The sequence below is a fragment of the Malus sylvestris genome, chromosome 9, assembly GCF_916048215.2.
Source record: "Malus sylvestris chromosome 9, drMalSylv7.2, whole genome shotgun sequence".
Classification (NCBI taxonomy): domain Eukaryota; kingdom Viridiplantae; phylum Streptophyta; class Magnoliopsida; order Rosales; family Rosaceae; genus Malus; species Malus sylvestris.
In genome coordinates, this window is record NC_062268.1 from 32,853,696 (window position 1) to 32,874,914 (window position 21,219).

At 34.5% G+C, this 21,219-nt stretch overlaps 1 long non-coding RNA gene and 1 pseudogene across 1 annotated transcript in view; one reads left to right on the plus strand and one right to left on the minus strand.

The window, feature by feature from the left end:
• LOC126634488 (uncharacterized) overlaps positions 1-21,219 on the minus strand; it is a 219,169-nt pseudogene that overhangs the window by 152,505 nt on the left and 45,445 nt on the right.
• Positions 1-21,219, plus strand: part of LOC126634517 (uncharacterized) — a 44,069-nt gene that overhangs the window by 357 nt on the left and 22,493 nt on the right. The gene's annotated exons all lie outside the window — the stretch shown is intronic.

The following is a 21,219-nucleotide window of genomic DNA, read 5'->3' on the forward strand; positions in this document are numbered from 1 at the left end:
ATACCTCCACCAAGCACCTCCCTCCCCTTTCTCCCGAAGCCATTTTAGCTCCACCCCCAAATTTTACAACTCATGACAGATCATATCCATCTTACCAATTTTTTATTTAATTAACCCCCAAAGTGAGAATTACTCTTCTATAAATGATATTTGGAAAACCGTTTTGCAAACGAAAAAGACAAAAGGCTCAAAAGACAAATAAAATTTTGCGTTTTTATAATTACATAACTAGCATATGGGCACACAAAGTGTGTGAGAAAATTTTTTATTTTTCTTTTTGAAATAGAAGGAGAGAGGAAGAGAGTGATAGAGAATGGGGAAGCTTTTTATTTTTTATTTTTTATTTTTTATTTTTTTTTAGAGTTATGTTAGGATTACATGTTGAGGTTTTGAAAAAAAACATAGCAAAATTTGGTTGTATGAAATTACGTTTCTGCCTCATATTTCTTATTCATGTTCTGTTTTAATTAGAGGGTTAAACTGGTAATTTCATAGGATTTTGGTTGACAATGAGTGTTTTATTAATTAGTAGAGATGAGTGAGTTAGTTTAATTCAATAATTATCTTTAATAATAAAAATTGACTATTAATATATACTAGATAAAAGTCACATACTATGTTAATCTATAGACAATTTAAAAAAGAATTGGAATTTTGTTCAAACAAAAAGAAAGAATTGGAATTAAAATTTAAAAAAGGGAAAAGTAGGGAGTGGGAGAGAAAAAGGTACCAAAACCGAAACAAGAAACAAATCAAACCGCACCGAACAGTTCGGTTTTGCGGTTTTGAAACCAAACCGCAATGTAAGGAAACGGTTTAGTTGTGGTTTTGACTATTGAAAGCTGCACCGAAACCGAACCACACCACACATATTAATAAACATTTAATTGAATATCATATTAGATGTCATGTTTTTTTTTTTTTTTGGAAATTGATTCATAAATTAAACCAGGTCGAGCCACCAAGGGTGGAAAGCCAATGAGGGCAAACAAGCACAAACAGACAGTACAAAGTGAGGGAGGGGATACAAATGATGCAGCAAAAGCCCCTTGCGCACCACCCAAACCCACAACACCAAAAACTAATTAAGGGGACATGGAAGACCATCCTTAGATACCAAAAACTAATTAGGGAGTCGTATATATATGTATGCTTAGGTTTGCATTGTTTACAACAGCTGGTGATACTTTGTTCCATAGGATAGGACCAAACATAGTTTTATGTTATTAGAATCTTGTTTGCCGCCCACACCACCCAATGGTATTCTTGTATGCTGTCGTCTTCTCCTAATATATAGATGATAGTTCATTTGCATAGGAAAAGGAGAACAGAAAGGGAAGGCCTGTCAAATAAAACTCTCCCCAAACATCCACTATCTTTCATGAACAAAAAGGGAAGGCCTGTTAAATAAAACTCTCTCCAAACACCCACTATCTTTCTAACCAAACACACCACTTTTTCTCTGTTACTAGTATCCAAACATCCATCTTCTCAGTTTACCAAAAATTAATCAAGGTGTGTTTAATGTATAAAGTGGCGCGCAGATAATTGAAGAGTTTTTATGTTTTCTCTTCTAATGTTGTCAATAAATGAACTTTAAGCCATTGTTGGTTAGGGAGAAGAAAATGGAAACATAAGAAGAAAAAGAAGACGACGACTGATCATTATTCAGGAGACGACAAGTTCGACGAACAGAGGTGCGGAAGAGCAAGAAAGGCTCAAGCTTTTCTCAACTTGGTTTTCTTCATTTTATTATGCATTTAGTGACAACTTCAATTATGTTTCGAAATTAATTTCTTTTCCCTAGAGCTACGAGGTAGCCTAATCATGATTGCTTCATTCCTTAGTTTCGTTATTTATGAATTTCAGTCTTATTGAGTTTATTTTGTTGTGGATTATACGCTTGATTTTTATCTTGTTGATTAGCTACAAACTTGGTTTGTCAAGTTTATCTAATGCAAATTTAAGTATGCACCAATTCAAAGCTTCTTGGAGTTAAAGTTATGAAATCCTTGATATCGAGGTTATACACTAAGTTTCATGCGGTCTCTTAGTTAGTGTCCAAATCATTAATGAATTTTTTTTTGTGTTTAGTAATCTACATGTCATAGATTCTTAGCACATAAGAGTATACCTAGTAATCTAGATGCCATGAATACTATATGATTTAGAGGAATTAGAGTATACCTAGTAATCTTGATGATATATTTGTTAATAATTTACTGCCAAAAATAGGTTGGACTGGTTATGGTGAAATCGAATGCTCTAGCAACTCACTCATCTCGTTCATAATTTGTTTCTATTTGCATCCCTATTCCTTTAGTCTTATTTGTCTTGTTATTCTTCAGTGTTTTTAAATCAAGAACTCAATCCTTGCAATTCTTTCTTATAATCAATGTTACTTTTAATTCAAGTGCAATTCAATTTAAGTTAGGCAATTAGAATTGACTCGATCTCAGTTGGAACAAGGTTGTGTTTGCCTATTATAGTATACTACGATTCGTACATTTGTGAGCATTAAAATTTGAACTTAATTGGATTGATTTCAGTAAATCTAATTTCGGCAACAAAGATCAATTTTTTTGTCTTAAAATAGTTAAGATCAATTAAATTCTAATTGCACAGTTTCTAAATTTTTTCAAAAGGGTTGGTGGGATCTTTCAAAGCTTAGAAGTGTGCTATCTGAGAATATGGTGCAGAAAACCATTAGTTGGCCTGCTGGTAACCTTGGTGTGAGAAGGGACAAACTTTAACTTATTTGAAATGGCATTTCGAATGGTGTTTTCTTTGTGAAGACTTCTTATGGTCTCTTATTTCAAAGAGAGTCTTGGATGATTGGTCCCTAATGAACAGCGGGCTAGGAAATATTTGACTTCTAATCCTTCATGCAATTTTTGTTCTTGGCATGATGAATCTATTCTCCATATTCTCAGGAATTGTTATAAGACTGAATATGTTTGGCTGCTTCTTAGTGTGCCTTGTTATGTGATAAACTCTTTTGATTTGAACATTCAAGCTTGGTTGCTTGCTAATCTTAAGGTGCATATAAGGTTATCAATCAAAGTTCTTTGTGCATTTTATTCCTCTTTATTTTTTCGCATATTTTGAAATGGAGAAATCAACAAATTTTTTATACTAATTATGTTATGCCAAGGGATCCTTAAGCTATTTTAGTAAGGGATGCTGCTGAATGGGTGAAGGCGTCCTCAAAAGCTTCTGTGAAGCCAACTAGGATGGTGCAAGATTAATATTGATGGTTAAGAAGAATGACTTCTAGGCAAATTGGGGGTGGTTGAGTTCTTAGAGATCATTGTGGTGATTGGTTAGGGAGATTTTCTGCTAATTTGGGGCAGGGACAAGTTATGGAGGTAGAGGTTTAGAGTTTTTATTTTGGCCTTAAGCTTGCTTTAACAAAGGCGTATATAGGCTTATTATTAAGATGAATTCAGTGGGTGGTGTCAACTTGATTAAGCAAAATATGGCAAATGATTTTCATCCTCGTATTACAATTTTGAGTAGAAACTGAAATATGAAGGATCAGCTGGAGCGTCATCGGTTGGTTCATACTTTCCGACAAAATAATTTTGTTGCTGTTCATTTAGCTAGCTCGAGCTACAATACGGACCTCGAGGTTTGTGCTTTTCATGATCCTCCTATGTGGATTGAGATGGTGTCGATGGATGATTGCTTAGGTTCTTCAAGGCTTGTTTTGTCTGTTCGAATGTTGTTTCTTATTTCTTACATTTATAAGGTTAGGTATTCCATATGATCGACCTCTTCGAGTTCATTGTTGATGTGTTTTCTCTCTATAACAAGGTGCTGCAGCAGGCGCAGCACCCGTTGAAGTTTTTGTTAGGGATCCATTAAATAGTTAATTCTGAAGAGATTGAATTAAAAGTCAATTAATCTTCCGGACATTGAGAATTCATTTGGATTTGAAATTAGCCATGGACTTCAAGGTTCAATGACCAAGACCCAAATGTGAGAAAATTTTCATTGTGTCTGGAACACGGATGATACACCACAACTTGTTATATAAGTGGTGAGAAATGTTATTTTTTAAGTTGTTAATTTTTTAACACAAGTATCTTACTATTTGTATAATGACACATGGTGTATCACCCCGTATTCCAGGTACACTGAAAAATCTCTCTTCAATCACAACTTAAATTCATGAAGTCCAAAAGAGGCTCATTGAATTCTCTTAGCCAATTATAGAGGGACAAGAGATTGTTGAGTGTGTCGCTAGATCATCTCAAATAGGCTCTTTAAATAAGCTTTTAACAACCACTTAGTATTACGGTCTAGTGTTATTTTTCTTCACTTATAAGTGAGAAGTCTTATATTCAATTCTTTCCAAAAGAGAAATTGAGTCACATTATTGTTAGCCCATTGTGAGGTTTAACCCGTTTTCTATCTCTCATGGACACCCACTTTTCTTTTTTTGCACACCCGTATTTCTTATTATTTTATTTCATGTATTTAAACCCGAATTCTATAACATTTTTTTTAGTACATCGATACTTTTACACTAAGAGGAATGGGAGTTCGACTAAGCCACACAATAGGTAGCCTAATTTAGTATCGAATTCGCTATCCACGATATTCGAACCTAAGATCTCTTATTTCCAAGTGAAGAAGAAGACCACCAGAGCGTAGTATTGAGTGATTAATCCCAACAATAATTAGCAATAACTTTTTGCACCTAATTCGCTCCCAGCTCGCAACATGTGTTTACATCTCTCTTTCTATTGTTTTAATTCCTTTTTTAAGTTAGCTTCAATAGGTTTTTAAAACTAAAAGTTGAAATCAACGTTGGAGAGATAGACAAGGATTTGGATCCTCTCCTGAGCTTAGCATCCTAAGCCTGCTAAGCAAATCACATGGGCCATTGAATTTTGATTCAACGACTACAAACAGAAGGCTCCTCTAAAAGTTATAATAATTGTAGTCGTTGGATTTCCTAGTGGGTGTTCAATTTGGCTGTATAGGAATTAAGTTGGGTGTAGTCAAATTAGGATTTCAATTGATTTTTAAGTTATTGGATTTCATAGGATTATGGACTTCTATCAAATATATATGGATTCTGAAAGGTTTGAGAAGATTCGTATAACAAATTTTTAATAATTTAATAGACTTATGCAGCTTTAAATCTTGGCCATCTAATAAATCAAATGGTGATAAATGTGTTTAGGTCATAAATCTAACCAAATGGAGCTGCAATTGGTTCATGCTCTAGAGTTGCATCCCCTTCTCCAGATGGAACAACTTGGTGAAGCAAGAGTCAGCTTGAGTGGGGCATGGTGGAGATGAGATTCTTTTTAACCTTTTTTATACATGAAATTCACTCTCAAATCCCACTAAATCTCTTACTCAATGAAGCTAAGCACAACTCATTGCGGAGGCTGTTGCTTTAAAGGAAGGGCTTTTGTTTGCCAAGCGCAAATGTGTGAAGATGCTGATGGTGAAAGGGGATTCTAAGCAAGTCATTCAGGTGGTGCAAGATGTTTGGATGCCTCCTTGGCATCTTAAACCTATCATAGAGGATATAAAATGGTTGGCTTCTAAGTTTCAACACATCAGTTGGAAGCATATTTATAGGGAATCTAATTTTGTGGTGGACACATTAGCTCATTTGGGCCTCAGTGTTGCCAGCCTTTATTTTTGGGATTACTGTCTTCCGTTTTCGGCTATAAAGGCCTTTAATTTTGTTTGTATTGAAAAAGGTTATATTAAAGGTTTTAAGCTTTAATAAATTTCTTCTTTATCAAAAAAAAAATTGAAACCTTACAAAATCTATGACATTGTGAACACCTGCAGATTTGCATGGACTCTTTTTAATCCTAATTGACTACATTTGGATTTGGATGAAATTTTTTAAAATCCTGTTAAATCCTACTTTGACTACAACATGATTTCAAAGTCTTTTAACACTCTATTGACTACACCCTGATTAGAAACTTAATTTGACTACACCTCCTAAGATTATATTAAAAAGTCTAGTAAGTCTTTTATAGTAATTGTACATATCAGTGTAAGTATTATTTTTCATTAAATGAAACTAAAGGGTGTCCAGAGTAAAAGGTTGGTGTATACATAATTAATTAAAAATTTAATTATTACGGAGTGATTCAGTGGTTAGAGATGAATTTCACGTTTATAATCCACACAACACATCATGGGTTCGATTCCTAGTACTGGTGAATAACACGATGATGGTCAGGAAATGGTTGAAATGCCTTTGTGAGTATTTCCGACCCTGAAAAAATGAAATGCCGTGATGAAGCCATTATCTGTCCCCTTTTCAAAAAATAGAAAAGCTACCTTCTCGTTTTGCCTTTCCCAACTTGCCTTCCCCATTCATTAGTTGACATGTGAACTCTACCACTAGTTAAAACTCAATAATTAATGTGTTAAAATATTAATTATTTAGTTCCAATTTTTAACTTGCACTCAATACTTTCTTTAAATTATATAATTTCCACCGGAGCCGTCCTCCTTCCTAGGGATGACAATTATAATCGTTAAAACTAATAACCATGGAAAACCGTCTGAATGTATTGAATTTGGGTATGAAAATTCGAGTATATTTTGGTTATGGGGAAAAACCGTAAATAATATTTGGTTATGGTTTTGGATATGGTTATAGCCGTCCTCCTCTTAAATCTTACTACCAAGGCGGACTTACAAGTGAATTAGCTAGCAACCAATTCAGTTGTAAATAATTCTATTCTTCACATCAACCTTACGGTGTTGAAACTTAGAGGTTTCGTATTTTTGTAACATATGGAGAACTTGCTCAACCATCAAAGGGGATCAAAGTAAGGAGTTTTCAAGGTGCAATTCAAGGAGAAGATCAAGCCCTTCCTCTAGGGTGATACACTTTTTCAAAACGAAAGTAGTAGTGCTTCAAGATATTGAATCCAAATCTCTATGTTTTGTCTTTAGGGTGAACCCGCGAGCTTAGCCATCAACCGGCCTTTTCTTGGCGAAGCCCACTATCGTCACCACCACCAAAGTGAAGCATGCGATCCCAAAAAATTGTACTTCAATTTTTTGTAGCATGTTCCAATGTCAATGAGCGGCCCTCTATATTATGAACTTACTTCTATGATTGTTTTTCCAAATTCAAATGTTTGATCGAAAAAATTGTAATTGACCGTCGTTCCATTTTGTGAACAATGGCAACACAATGGTTGGATTGTCATAAAGTTTAAATAGAGGTATTTGAACTTTAAACTTGGAAAAAAAAAGATTTAATTAAAATTTGGTGTTAGATTACATATTTATTTAGTTTGTTTTTTTTAGTACGTACAACGATATATTTTACACTAAGGGGAGGGGAGAGTTTGGCTAAGCTGCACAATGGGCAATCTAATTTGGTATCGAATTCGCCATCAACGAGATTCGAACCTAAAACCTCTTACTTACAAGTGAAGAAGTACCACTAGACCGTAATACTGAGTGACATATTTATTTAGTTATTAGATGTGTACTTTTAATTCAAATTCAAATTCATATTCTATTTTTGTTTTAATGTTTAGAGATTATATTCACACACCCCAAATTACTTCTTCCACACCTTTTTAATTTTTTAATATTTTCTACACACCACTAACACTTGATGGAAAAATATTAAAAAATTAAAAAGGTGTGGGAGAAGTAATTTGGGGTGTGTGAATATAATCACCCTAATGTTTAATGTGTATAATATTCAATATCTCCCATTAAATATTTGAATTTGTTAATATACATATTTGAATTTATTAATTTTATTTAACTTCCTCCAATTATATCCTTATAAATGTACCTAAATGAGAAAACATTGAAAAAATAAAATAATGACACATAAGAAACATGTAAATATATAAGTGTACCGAAAATATACTAAAAGGAATTGATGTACCTAAATGTCTGTATTGAAATATAAGATGTACTTAAATGTCTGTACCGAAATGTAACATATTAAATTAAGGTACTTAAATATCTGTACGGAAATGACTATACTAAAATATATTAAATGAATTAATATACCTTGGTTATGTCACTTTCTAGGTTAAGCTGCAGGCCAGGCTCCAATAAAGGGCCTCCACCTCCTCCTACATTCAAATATATAAAATAAAAATGATCATAAAAAATGTGAAATATTTGATAGGATCCATTTTGGAAACGTAGAATACCGAAAATATATTAAAATGAATTGATGTATCTAAATGTCTATACTGAAATATAAGATGTATCTAAAGATCTGTATCGAAATGTATTATAATAAATTAATGTACCTGAATGTCTATACCAAAATGACTATACTAAAATATATTAAATGAATTAATCTAAATAAATGCAGAACTCAAAGTGTATTGAAATATAGTTTACTAAATAACTATAACAAAATAAAATATCAAAATATAATTAAATGTAGAAGAAAAAGAAAAAGAATATAATTATGAGGTTACTAAATGTATCAACGGACTAAATTTGATTTTAATCTTATACAAGATTTTAGTTTAAAAGTTATATTTTTGAAGGATTAGAATGCAATTTTGTATTTTAAATGTTACTGTTGGTACTATGTGTGACTTGCAGAAAACTTATGTGTGTGAACTTGAAGTTTGTAGACTTTTGATCAAAGATTGTAGGGTTGAGGACCCTAGGGACACTGCTTTAACCAAATGGTTGACTTCTCCATAGCATCCTAGCATGTCATAGCCAACATATACAATTCAGATTTGACAAATGTTCGACTTAACCGTGATCACACAAACAATAGGATACGAAAAGGTACGAAAAGTGGGAGGGTAGAGAATCTGCCTCCAGTTAGAAATGGCTATATTAGTTGACGTAAATTTAAATTATAACTTAATTTTCATGGCAATTATTTAGCACTTTGGCATGGGGATCTATGCCAACTCCTAAATTAACAATATTTTCTTGTATTATAATATTGATCAAGTGATGTTCTGCATAAAGAAAACCTCACAGCAAGACTAAGGAGAAAGGCCAACGTAGTATTAAAAAAGACTAAAGGCGATGAAATTGTACTGATTGTATTAGCCATGGTCTAAAATATCGATATTATCGACGATATTTCGCCGATAATATCGTTTTTGTGAGAGGGCGATATTTTTACACTTATCCACTTAATTATCGTCAATATATTGTGATATTATCAATAATATCGATAATATCGCAATATTTTAGGACTGGTGCGAATCGGAGAAGAACGCCGGAGCTTCTACAGCTTCGGCCGACTGTAAAAGAGCACCGTAAACTCCGATCTAGGTATCAAAATGAAACACAAGATGAGAGGAATGTTTTTATTCCTTCCGTTTGCCGTGAAATGGTTCGAGGTGTTCGAAAAGTTCCTCGACACTCACGACCTCGCCGGAGCTGGGTGTGTATTGCCCAGGTCGATCTCGTTCTAAAACCTTGTTAAAAAAATGAGATAAAACTTAGTATATCTCAACCACACAACATCCAAGATGAATTGAGGTAAGCCCGGGGCTTACCTAACCGGAGAAGGATCAAGAGAACTCACCGGAGAGTTCCTGGGTTCCACTATCCTAGCTGCACCGAGAGAAATGGAGAGAAATACGAGGTTTAGATGGTGATAATGATGCCGTTGACGGAGTACTACAAAGGGTGTGCGGTGACTGAGTGTGTGTGTGTGTTCGACAGGAAGATGAGAGAACACAGAGAGACTAGGGGAAGAAGAGGAAAAGGAAGGGAGTGTGAGGGAGGGAAAGAGAAGAGAGAGAGAGAGAGAGAGAAAGATAGGCTTGGACCCGGGGAACAACAAACAAAGGTGGGCCTCGTGGCACACCTATTAAGACCCAAAAACAATTTTAAAAGTAAAATAAACTTAAACTTAGTTAAAATACAATTTAAATTGGGGGTGAGTGTAACAATCTACCATGCAATGTATTAAGTGTAAAATATATAATGAATTAGTACAATTCATTATATATGCAATGTATAGAGTTCCTATGAGGTTCAAAATATTGTACTAATTCATTATATATAAATAATTATTGTGTGTTTAAACTTCTTTCATTAATTACTACATATTTTCTACACTCACAATATTTGCCAGCTCGCTATATAATAAACTTAAATCAGTTAAATTCATCATGCAATGCATTTCCTTCCAATTTTTTGTGATAAACTAATAGATAATTGACTAAATAAACATCTTGCAAAGTTTCAATAAAGATTTCCAAGTTTTTTTTTACAATTTCCGTGGTTTTTATTCAATTTTTATCGATATCGATAATATCCCGATATTTCCATCGAAATTTCCGTGTTTTTGGACTACCGTTATTTTCGATATCATCGATATTTTAAACCTTTGTATTAGCTATGAAAATAATTTTATTTTATTCTACTATGTTAGAGTTTGAATCTGAATCAAGTAACCACTTGATCAGTAAGCCTTTTAAGTTGATCTGTAAGCCTTTGTTAGCTATCCACTAATTACTGAATTTTAAGTTAATGTATCAATAATCAGCCTAATGTTGTTTTTTACTGGTTTAGTTTTTCAGTTACGCTTTTAATTAAGTTGTTCCAATTGTGTATATATCGAAACTTGGATGTTTATGTGCGCTTGTGCATCTACCCAGATAATTACTGGGAGTGATTCAATTGTGTCATCAATTTCTTTCTGTCAAATGTTATGAAATCCTTATTGGATTCATTTATTTAATCGAGTGAGATGATTTAATACTGGTAATGTATGTTTAGGATCATAACTGAGTCAACAAATAACTCATGAATTAAAAACTCAAAGGCTACCATACTATGAAATACCTTGTCAAATACTTAATATAAGTAAGCAAATTATACATTAATATCATTCAGTCTGAGTGGCACTCAGTCTCGATATTGTTAGATGTCCTGAGCTTACATGTTCATGGATGACAATGGTCAATTAATTGAAAGAAAAGGTAAGACCATGACACTTTTAGGGGCACCATTAGTATCATCCACAACTTGCAAGGTTATAAGGTTGACACTCGCTTTATGCTAAAATCACTTTTACAAATACATTTTACCAAACACCTAACGCATGTTAATCTCTCCATTGCCCCAAATATGTTCTTCATATTTCAAACACAAAATGTGAAAATTGAAGTAAAATTGAAATGATTATCAACATGTGCTTAGAGATTATTTGTGTAAAATTAAGCTTAATCATATTTCATCAATGTGGAGGGCAAGGGCAATTAATTATTCACTCTAAAAAGTAATTCCCTTTGTGCAAGTCCGCCTATTTGGAAGAAGGAATAGTAAGGACAAGGGCATTACTATTCACAAAAAAATATATATATATATATATAAGAAAAACTAACGAAAAGTCCAAAAATATTTTTCTTTTAATGAAAAGTCATTTTTAAAGGTATAGTGAATAGTACCAAAGAAAGATATAAATGTGGTTTTTCGTTAAAAGTGAACAGTACCAAGAATGTTTTATTAAAACTCCCATATATATATTTTAATGTTTCTTCGCCTTATTCCCACATGTCATTATCCCTGTAGATTTTTATTTAATTTGTAAATGTTTTGAACTTTGTAAGATTTTTGAAGTGTTAACTTTTTAAGTTTTTTAAATTTTCTAATAATTTTTCTAGTAGGTAACTTTTTAGATTTTTATTTATTTTTAGGGTTGGATTAGTCCTAGCTGTTGAAATTTTTAATTTTTAAAATTTGCCGCGACAAAGCGCCACGTGGTGCAGCCCAAAATTTTTATTTTTTTAACCGTTGGAATCCAACGGCTGTTGTTGCCTCAAATTCGAGTCGTTTGGCTCCGTTGCCCCCCACCCCACCTGTCTGCTACATTTACTGGTGCAAGCCCCTGCAACAATTGGCAGGGCAGCTGCTTTTCTGCCAATTGCCCCTTGTTTTTCAAACCGCTGGAATTGATTTCAAAGCCCATGGGCAGTTTCACCCAATTCACAAGACAATCCCACCGCTGGTGGAGATTCTCTTATAAAAAAGGTAGTGGTGGACGTTGGAACCGAAAATTGAAACCGAAACATGAATTAAATCGGACCACACCGAACAGTTTTGAAACGGTTGCAGTTTTGAAATTACAACGCAGTGTACGAAAACGGTTTGATTTCGATTTCGACTTTTGAAAACCACACCAAAGCTCAAACCACACCTCAAATTAAATATTATGTTTTAATTGGTTGTTTGGTAAAATTCATACATTTAGTATGGACTCAACCACATTAGAATATCATCTTTCTTTAGTCTTCGACAGTCTGCTCAAAGGCAGCTCTCGCCTCTCGGTTTCAATTCTTATCACTCATCAGTCTCTCTCTCTCTCTCTCTCTCTCTCTCTCTCTCTTCTGATTCATCTGTTTTGGCAATTGACCATTTCAACTTTATAATGTTGTTGATTGCTGATAACGAGCATTTCGTATTTTGGTGATTGCATTTTAGTAACTGTGATGTGTAAGTTTATGATCCAAAACCCATTGATGACATTAGTAGAATGCATCAATGCAAGCTCTATAGAATTATTTTGTTGTGGATGGCAGGATGTGAATTTTGAATGCAAAGTGCAAATTGTATAAAATGCAGGATGATAAGTATTTTCTTGTAGCAGCTTTGGATTATATTAAATGAACATCTTTGGTTCAAATTCTTGTACATCATAAATATCTTGCTATGGCTTCATCATTGAGTTGGCTTGGGACATCATCTTCGGATAGGGTCATATGGTCAATTTAGTGTCAGCCAGCACATTACAGTCTCGTAACTTGTATTATTGAGGTCGGAGTGTGTCACTTATGCAACGTTAAATCTTGACGTCACATAGATCAAATGATGATAAATGTGCTTAAGTTATAAATCTAATCAAATGGAGCTGCATTTTGTTCATTCTCAGGAGCTGCATTCCCTTCCCCAGACGGAGCCGACTGCATCCACAGAAACCCAACTCCTCGAAGATCCCCAAATGCATCCCTTTCCAAACCTACCTAAGTCCACCCCACTTTATTCTTATCCCTTTCCCATCCCAGATAATCTTTCCACTTTCTCTATCCTCTAATCTCTTGTTTGACTCCTGACTTTCACTCTTTTTCACTCCTCTTCCTTCTATTCCATTGATTAAAACTTTTTTTCTTTTGCACTTTTTTTATCAAGATCCTTAGGTTTTAATAAACGTCATTATTTCATTAATAAAATGTTTACATATCAGCATAATTAAATTTTATTTCTAACATATATTCATTTAGTGTTAAAGACGTTACATTCGGTAAACTTATATTCATGGCTAAACTTTATATCAAATATTTATATTTTTAATTTGTGCCCAATTTTAATTTGCAACCCCTTTTTTTTTAAATTTTTACTAATTTTCTTTTTAGTTTTAATTGGACCCATATATTAATTTATTTTTGTGCCCATATTTTTTAAAACTTCATTTGTACTCATATTTTTTTAATCTTATATTTGTACCAATAATTTACTTATAATGTACCCATTCTTCTTTATAAACTTACCACTTTGTTATATGTAAAATGTGCCAAATTTTTTTGTGAAATTTTATATTTAAAATGTACCAAGTTTTAACACTATGGATACATTCTTTTGCCATTTCTTATTTTGTATTGTTACATTGTTTTTATCCATTTATTCAATCAATTTTATTGAAATTTTTGTATTGTAGCCGTTTCTAATAGTAATAAATGAAGGATTTTAAATCTGAGATTTATATGCCATACACACACACACACACACACACACACACACACACATACACACATGCATACACAGGAAATATGCGATTATAAATATCATAAAATGTCAAATAATTAATGTCAAACATATAGAAATATTACAGATTAATAGTAATTTCATGAGGTGTACCAAGTTATGGGACTTTGATAAAAATTTGAATATAATTAAGGTTTTAGACAAATAGTGTCAGTGACTAGGGACTGGATCCAAGTCTCCCTTAATTCAATTTCCAATTCATATTTTGTTTTGTTTTAATATTCAATGTGTATAATATTCAATGTCTCCTATCAAATATTTGAATTTATTAATATACACATTTTAATTTATTAATTTTGTTTAACTTGCTCCAATTATATCCTTATAATGTACCCAAATGAGAAAACATTAAAAAAAAAGGACACGTAAGAAACATGTAAATACATTAGTGTACCAAAAATATTTTTAAAATTAATGAATTGATGTACCTAAATCATGGATGGAGCCAATGAAGGCCCACTAGGGGTAGATGCCCCTACTCAAGTAATTCGTTGGTTAAGCTGCATACTGCAATTATATATCCATGTGTTATCTTTGAAGAAAATATATGTGCATAATATCAAGCATATATACCATACTACTTCTACTCTATATCAAATATAATATGAGCAAAAGTGCTTTTGTTCTGTCATTCAAACAGAAAAAACCCCTCATCTGCCTGTCATGTATTAATATTTTTCTCATCAATTTGCCACTTTCAACTACTACTAATTTTTTTGTAACATTGCAATTGCGATACATTGTCATATGAAATCATCTCCAATATCATATTTGGTATAAGCCATACTATAATAAGGTCTTCTTAGTTGTTTTTCAGGTTGCCCCCACTAGAAGAAATCTAGTTTTGTCCCTGACCTAAATGTTTGTACCGAAATATATTATATTGAATTAATGTACCTAAATGTTTGTACGAAAATGTTTGTGCTAAATGATATTATATTGAATTAATGTACTTAAATGCCTCCATCGAAATGGACATACCAAAATGTATTAATATACCTAAATGAATAACATGAAGTGTATTGGGATATTATATAAATGAAATTAGTTTACCTATGTCTGTAACAAAATCAAATATCAGAATATTATTTGCGGAACCCCCAGATGTTATTGGGATATTATTCCTCATTCTTATAATGGAGTGGCACTCGGCCTCACCAAGTTAAGTTTACATAATTGTTCTGATGTAGTTTGGTTTGAGGAACCCCCAGATGTTGTTTGGGAAGTTCTCAACCAAGATATGTTACTCCCTTGAGTTTATGAATAAAAGCAATCGTATTCTATTCAAAAAGAATATAATTAAATGTAGTTAATATTAACATTAGGAAAAAAAAACATGAAAATATAATTATGAGGTTATTAAATGTGTTAAGGGACTAAATTAGATTTTAATCTTAAGCTAGAATTTAGTTTAAAAGTCATATTTTTTAAGAACTAAAACACAACTAAAACACAGTTTTCTATTTTAAATATGTTATTGTTGGTGCTTTGTGTGACTTGCATAAACTTACATTTGTGAACGTGAAGTTTGTCGACTTCAGATCAAAGATTTTAGGGTTCCAAAGGGTTGACTTTCCCATCAGTGTTCACCGTAGCACGCTATCAATATCATAGCCAATGTATACGACTTAGACTTGACAGTTGTTCGACTTGAATCTCAACTTGACTGGTAAAGCAATAATTTGGGTTAAACAAAACGGGCAAATCTGCACAGACAGCTAAAAAACCGATAAAGAGCAGAGGAATGGAATAAATACAAGGAAAAATCAAAAGACGTACCATATACCTTATCTCTCTATATTCCATTGCTTACATAACGCCGAAGCACAATTGGTTGGCATATGAAGCTGAACAAAATATGTTTGCCCTTTTTTTTTCTTTTCAAATAAAACCGAGCGACAAGAAGTTGAAATTGGCAGAAAATGAAATCAGGAAACACAGGAAAGCAACGAAATTGATTTTTCACTTTTAGAAGTAAAGCAAAGTAGATTAAGCTAAAGAAGGTTGCTGTGATGAAGAAACCAAAACGAGACAAGTGTGTAATTAGAAGATGGAGCGAATAATGAGAAAGGGATGGGAAGAAAAGCTCTCTTAGCAGAAGAGATGAGATAATGAATGCATGAGAGAGAGAACGTGGTACCATAGAGAAGCCCACGTTGTATGCAATTAAAAAAGACTAAGGTAAGAAAATGGCTGTATTAGTTGACGTCTTGAGAAATGTGACAAAGAACGTGGTACGATAGGGAAGCCCAATGTAGTATGCAATTGAAAAAGACTAAATGAGGACTTATTCTGGCAGGCATTTCCTACTTCCTAGGTAAGAAAATGGCTGATTAGTTGGCGTATTGAGAAATGTGAGAGAGAACGTGGTACCATAGAGAAGCCCAACGTTGGGAGAGATTTTTCAAACCATGAAACCTGGAAATCTGTACAAAAGTTCTGATTCCATCTCTCAAATTATGGAAAAAAATTTAATTGTGATGGGAATATGGTACATTACGTGTTTTTATGTAAGTAGTGGAAAATTTTAATTTTTATGTTATTAACCTTTTAATACACATAACTCACCATTTATATAAGAACACGTAGTATACCACCTCGTGTGACGGTCACACAGAAAAATCTTTCCAAATCATGAAAGGGTCATGGCTAAGTTACAAAAACTCCATTAAAAACTCCTCAACCAAACTCACTAACTCATAATCCACAAAATATATATACAATTATTCACAAATTTCCGATGGAAAAAATTTGAGGAAAAAAAGGTGTAGGGAGAAACCCACAGAAAAATTAATAATTTTGGAAAAGAGAGAGAGACAAATTCAAATTGTAGATTTACCCTGGACTTTTTTCAGTTTCAAAATTTAGATCTTGGGTTGTTTCTTTTGTTTACAGATTCAAATCTTGGGCTTGCCCAGTATAGTTCGATGGATATTTGAAAATTGACAACCACGGTTACCAATTCTTAGTGTGAGAGAGGAGAGCTGAGAATTTTGGAGAGAAGAGAGTAAGGCTTTTACAATGCTTTTGGCTTCATCGGGAATATGAAAGGGTGAAGAACAGCAAGTGGAGAGAAATATAATTTTAAATTACTATTTTCTTAAGTTATATTAACAGTGGGACTCAAGGAGCACTATCAATTATAGTCAGATACAAGTGTTGGGCAAGTCCGGCTAGACTCCCTTTTGGTGCAAGTCCCGCTAGCATTTGGGGCGAGTCCGGCTAGCATTCTCCTTGATCGGAAGTCTACGAACTTCAACTTCACAAACGTAAGTAATAAGGTATAAGTTTTTTTTTTTTTTTTTTGGAAAATGGGAATACATTACCTAGGCTAAGAAGTCAAACATACAAAGAAAGCCTACCGCGAGGCAAGCAAACAACATAGCAAAAGAGAACCCAGACAACATAGAGAGATAAAAGGAAGACATCAAAACCACACTACTCCATCACTCCCTCCACTGCCCATAAGCCATCAAGGAGGACAGGGTAAACCATCATTATGAAGTACAAAAACTAACGAAGATGGGGGTCCATTGACCCAAGAAACCTTGCACATCTCCACACACTACTTCGATGCTAAGAAGTCCGCCATCATGTTGGCTGATCTTGGAATCCAAGACCAGCGACAGTCCTGAAAAGACTCCCCTAACCGTCTAGTATGCAGTAAAGCAAGGTAAGCTTCCCAGCTGCCATTCTCAATCGAAGTCGACAGGGAAGTAATAGAGTCGTGAGAATCAGATTCAATAACAACCTGCTTGAGTCCCAAGTCTAGCCCAAATTCACATCCTTTAATAATTGCCACATGTCACATCCCGATCCGAGTCCACCACCGTAGCACGATATTGTCCGTTTTGGGCTTACCATTCCCTCACGGTTTTGTTTTTGGGAACTCGCGAGTAACTTCCTAGTGGGTCACTCATCCTGGGAGTACTCTGACCTCCTTTTCACTTAACTTCGGAGTTCCTACAAAATCCGAAGTCAGTGAGCTCCCAAAATGGACAATATCGTGCTACGGTGGTGGAACGGGCCCGGGAAGTAGTCCGTCTCGGGCCGAGATGTGACAAATGGTATTAGAGCCAATCCCTGGTCGAAAATATGCCGACGAGGACGTCGGGCCCATAAGAGGGGTGGATTGTAACATCCCACGTAGCCCAGGGGAGTGATCCTTAAATGTATATTCCCATCCCTACCTAGCACGAGGCCTTTTGGGAACTCACTGGCTTCGGGTTTTGTAGGAACTCCGAAGTTAAGCGAGAAGGAGGTCAGAGCACTCCCAGGATGGATGACCCACTGGGAAATTACTCGTGAGTTCCCAAAAACAAAACCGTGAGGGAATGGTAAATCCAAAGCGGACAATATCGTGCTACGGTGGTGGACCCAGACCGGGATGTGACACCACAGCTTCAGCAGCGCCCACCGAAGGAGCGCAAATAGCATGTCGTTTGGCGCCCACAAAAGAGCCTGCTACATCCCTAATGACAATCCCCAAAAAACCAGAGCTATTCTGAGCCGACCAACTAGCAACATTGACTTTGAAATAGGGCTCGGTATGAGGGAGCTAAGAGGATATTCTATCACAGAGTAGCGTAGTTCCAGGGCCTTGTGAAGGCTTCCGGACAACAGCAAAGAAAGCTCCAATGGATATATTTATATCACAAAGAACCTTGGAAAGATTAATAGAACTCTATGCATACAAGAAGTTACACCCAGCTTTCCAAATGTGCCAACAAGTGAAAGCAACATATGATAACAGATACATGCAGTCTTCATGAGAACCCACATGCAGATTGGAAATAGAAAAGAGCCATTTTATCCAATTTGAGAATTCATACCTGTTAATTCGAAGGTTTAGAATCCCCCCAAACTAGATGGCTTCCACCTATGGGCATTGCAAAAATAAGTGTTCAATGGACTCCACCTGAGTATGGCAAATTAGACAGGTCGGATGAGGAGCGGAACAACGCTTAAACAAAGCCTCCATCGTAGCCAAAACGTCATGGAAGGTCCGTCATAGAAAAAGTTTGATCTTTGGTGGAGTATGCAACTGCCAGATTAATTTCCAAACTCGGCTAGTATGACTAGTGGACGAAGCAGGATGAAACAAAGATTGGTTGCGATATTGAGAATGCAGCCAGTTGTATCCATATTTCACCGAGTACTAACAATTCTTAGTTGCCAGCCAAATAAGCCGATCATCTCTCCCCGGAAGTAATAAGGTATAAGTTACGTTATCAATACTTAGGTAATGATTCAATCATCTACAATCACATAATATAATTTATAAAATATGATTTAAATAGATAGTTTCTCTAACAATATGGTACATTAACACAAGGTGAATGTTCTTCATGAAGAAAACCTCACAATAAGGCCGAAGCTTCCTAAATGGTTCTTTTTCCCAACTTCGCAGTACTAAAATTTAGCACCTTAGGCCATCTCCAACCGAAGAAGGGCCAAAGGGCTCTCTTGAGCCTTATAGCCCTCCAAAAAATTAATATTTTAATAAACAGTGTCAAACCATTTTTCTTACCATCTCCAACCAAGGGGTCAGATGGTCATAGGCCAAACATAGTCCTTTGACAAAAAACCATCTTCAACCGAAGAGGCCAAGGAGTCATAAGGACAAATTTAATTTATTATTTTAATTGAATTACTATGGTTACTTAAATTAAATTACCTCAATAATTTTACGTTATGGATTGTCAATAATTTTTCGAGATGGGAAAATATTTAAATAATAAAAAACAATTTTTTCGATTGTATAATTTTTATATTGTTTAATGTTACTTAATGTTATTTAATGTTGTTTAATATTGTTTAATGGTGTTTCATGTTACTTAATGTTATTTAATGTTATTTAATGTTGTTTAATGGCTTAGGAAGTTCTAGGAAAAAAAATAGAACTAAATTTTTTTTTTTAAAAACGAAAAATATTTTTAAAAAAAAAAATTCAAATATGACGTCAACAAATGGCCCGGCACGGGGCTGGCTGGGTTAGGCCAGCTGGTTGGCCTTTTTCTCCTTTTTGGCCCAGTGGGGCCCACGAGCTCTTTGGCCTAACCCTCGGTTAGAGGCAGTTTTTGTGTCATTTCAGGCTATTTTCGGCCGTATGGCCCTCTGGCTGGATCGGTTGGAGATGGCCTTAGTTTTACTATATCTCCAAAAATTGTTTACCAACAACAGTAAAGTCTTTTCCCATTAAGTGGAGTCGGCTGTATGAATCCTAGAACGTCATTCCGCTCGGTTATGTGCCACGTTTTCCGTTAGATCCAAGTACTCTAAGTCTTTTCTTAGAGTCTCTTTCAAGGTCTTCATCTACTCTTTTGGCCCTGAACCTCTGTCTCGTAATCGCATCTTCTAACTAGAGCGTCAGTAGGCTTTCGTTTCAAATTTCCAAACTACCGTAACCGATTTTCTCTCATCTTTCCTTCAATTTCGACTACTTCTACTTTACCTCGGATATCCTTATTCCTAATCTTATCCTTTCTCGTGTGCCCACACATCCAACGAAGCATTCTCATCTCGGCTACAACCATTTTATGTACATGTTGATACTTCATTGCCCAACATTCGGTGCTATAAAGCATTGTTAGCCTTATTGTCGTCGTATAAAATTGTTTACCAAAAAAGAAAAAAGATGTCCGACATAGGCTCAAACACATTAGAATCTTAAAAGGATATTGCCGATGGACTTATATTCTTTAATTTGCCCAATAGTACACGCTTAACTCATTCAAGTATGGAAAAACTGGATCATCAGCTAGAGGGGAGTTCTCATTCCCTAAATGCATCAGCTCTGGCATTTCACGGAGCCGCGAAGTCTTTACATGTGGAAGGGTCCCAACTGCATGTACTTCCCGGCTAGTATTTCCTTCCTGGGCAAATATTTTCTTTCCAAGGTGCAGAACGCAAAAAGAGTGCTTCAAGCTTCTGTAATTTTTGAAGGAAAATAAATATCTTGGGGTGTGCTGCCGGAGAAAAAGTTAAAGATCGTAGTCTATTACTGAAGTCCACTGGCAATGGACCATACGGTTCATAGAAAATCTCTATGTTGTGGTCCAAGAAACAAAATGTACCGTAAACCCAAATGTACCTATATTATAAGTAATCAAACGTACCAATATGATCAAATGATCATACAATTAAACATACCTTTAATAAAATCGTAAGAAAAATGTTTAATCAAATTCTTAAAAGGAACGGATATTTAATCAACAAAATTGAAAAATGAGGTTCCTATGCCAAATAATATTTGGATACATATAGAATTGTCATCTCTCTAATAACAGTAAGCCCTACAATTGTAAATGTGCAACACGCCTATATTGAAGGATATATGCCAACAAACTTTAGGTTGGTACGAACATCTCCAAGAGACTAATCATATTTTTGTTATTTTTAACACAATTATTGGTGAATTATAAATGCTCTTTTCGA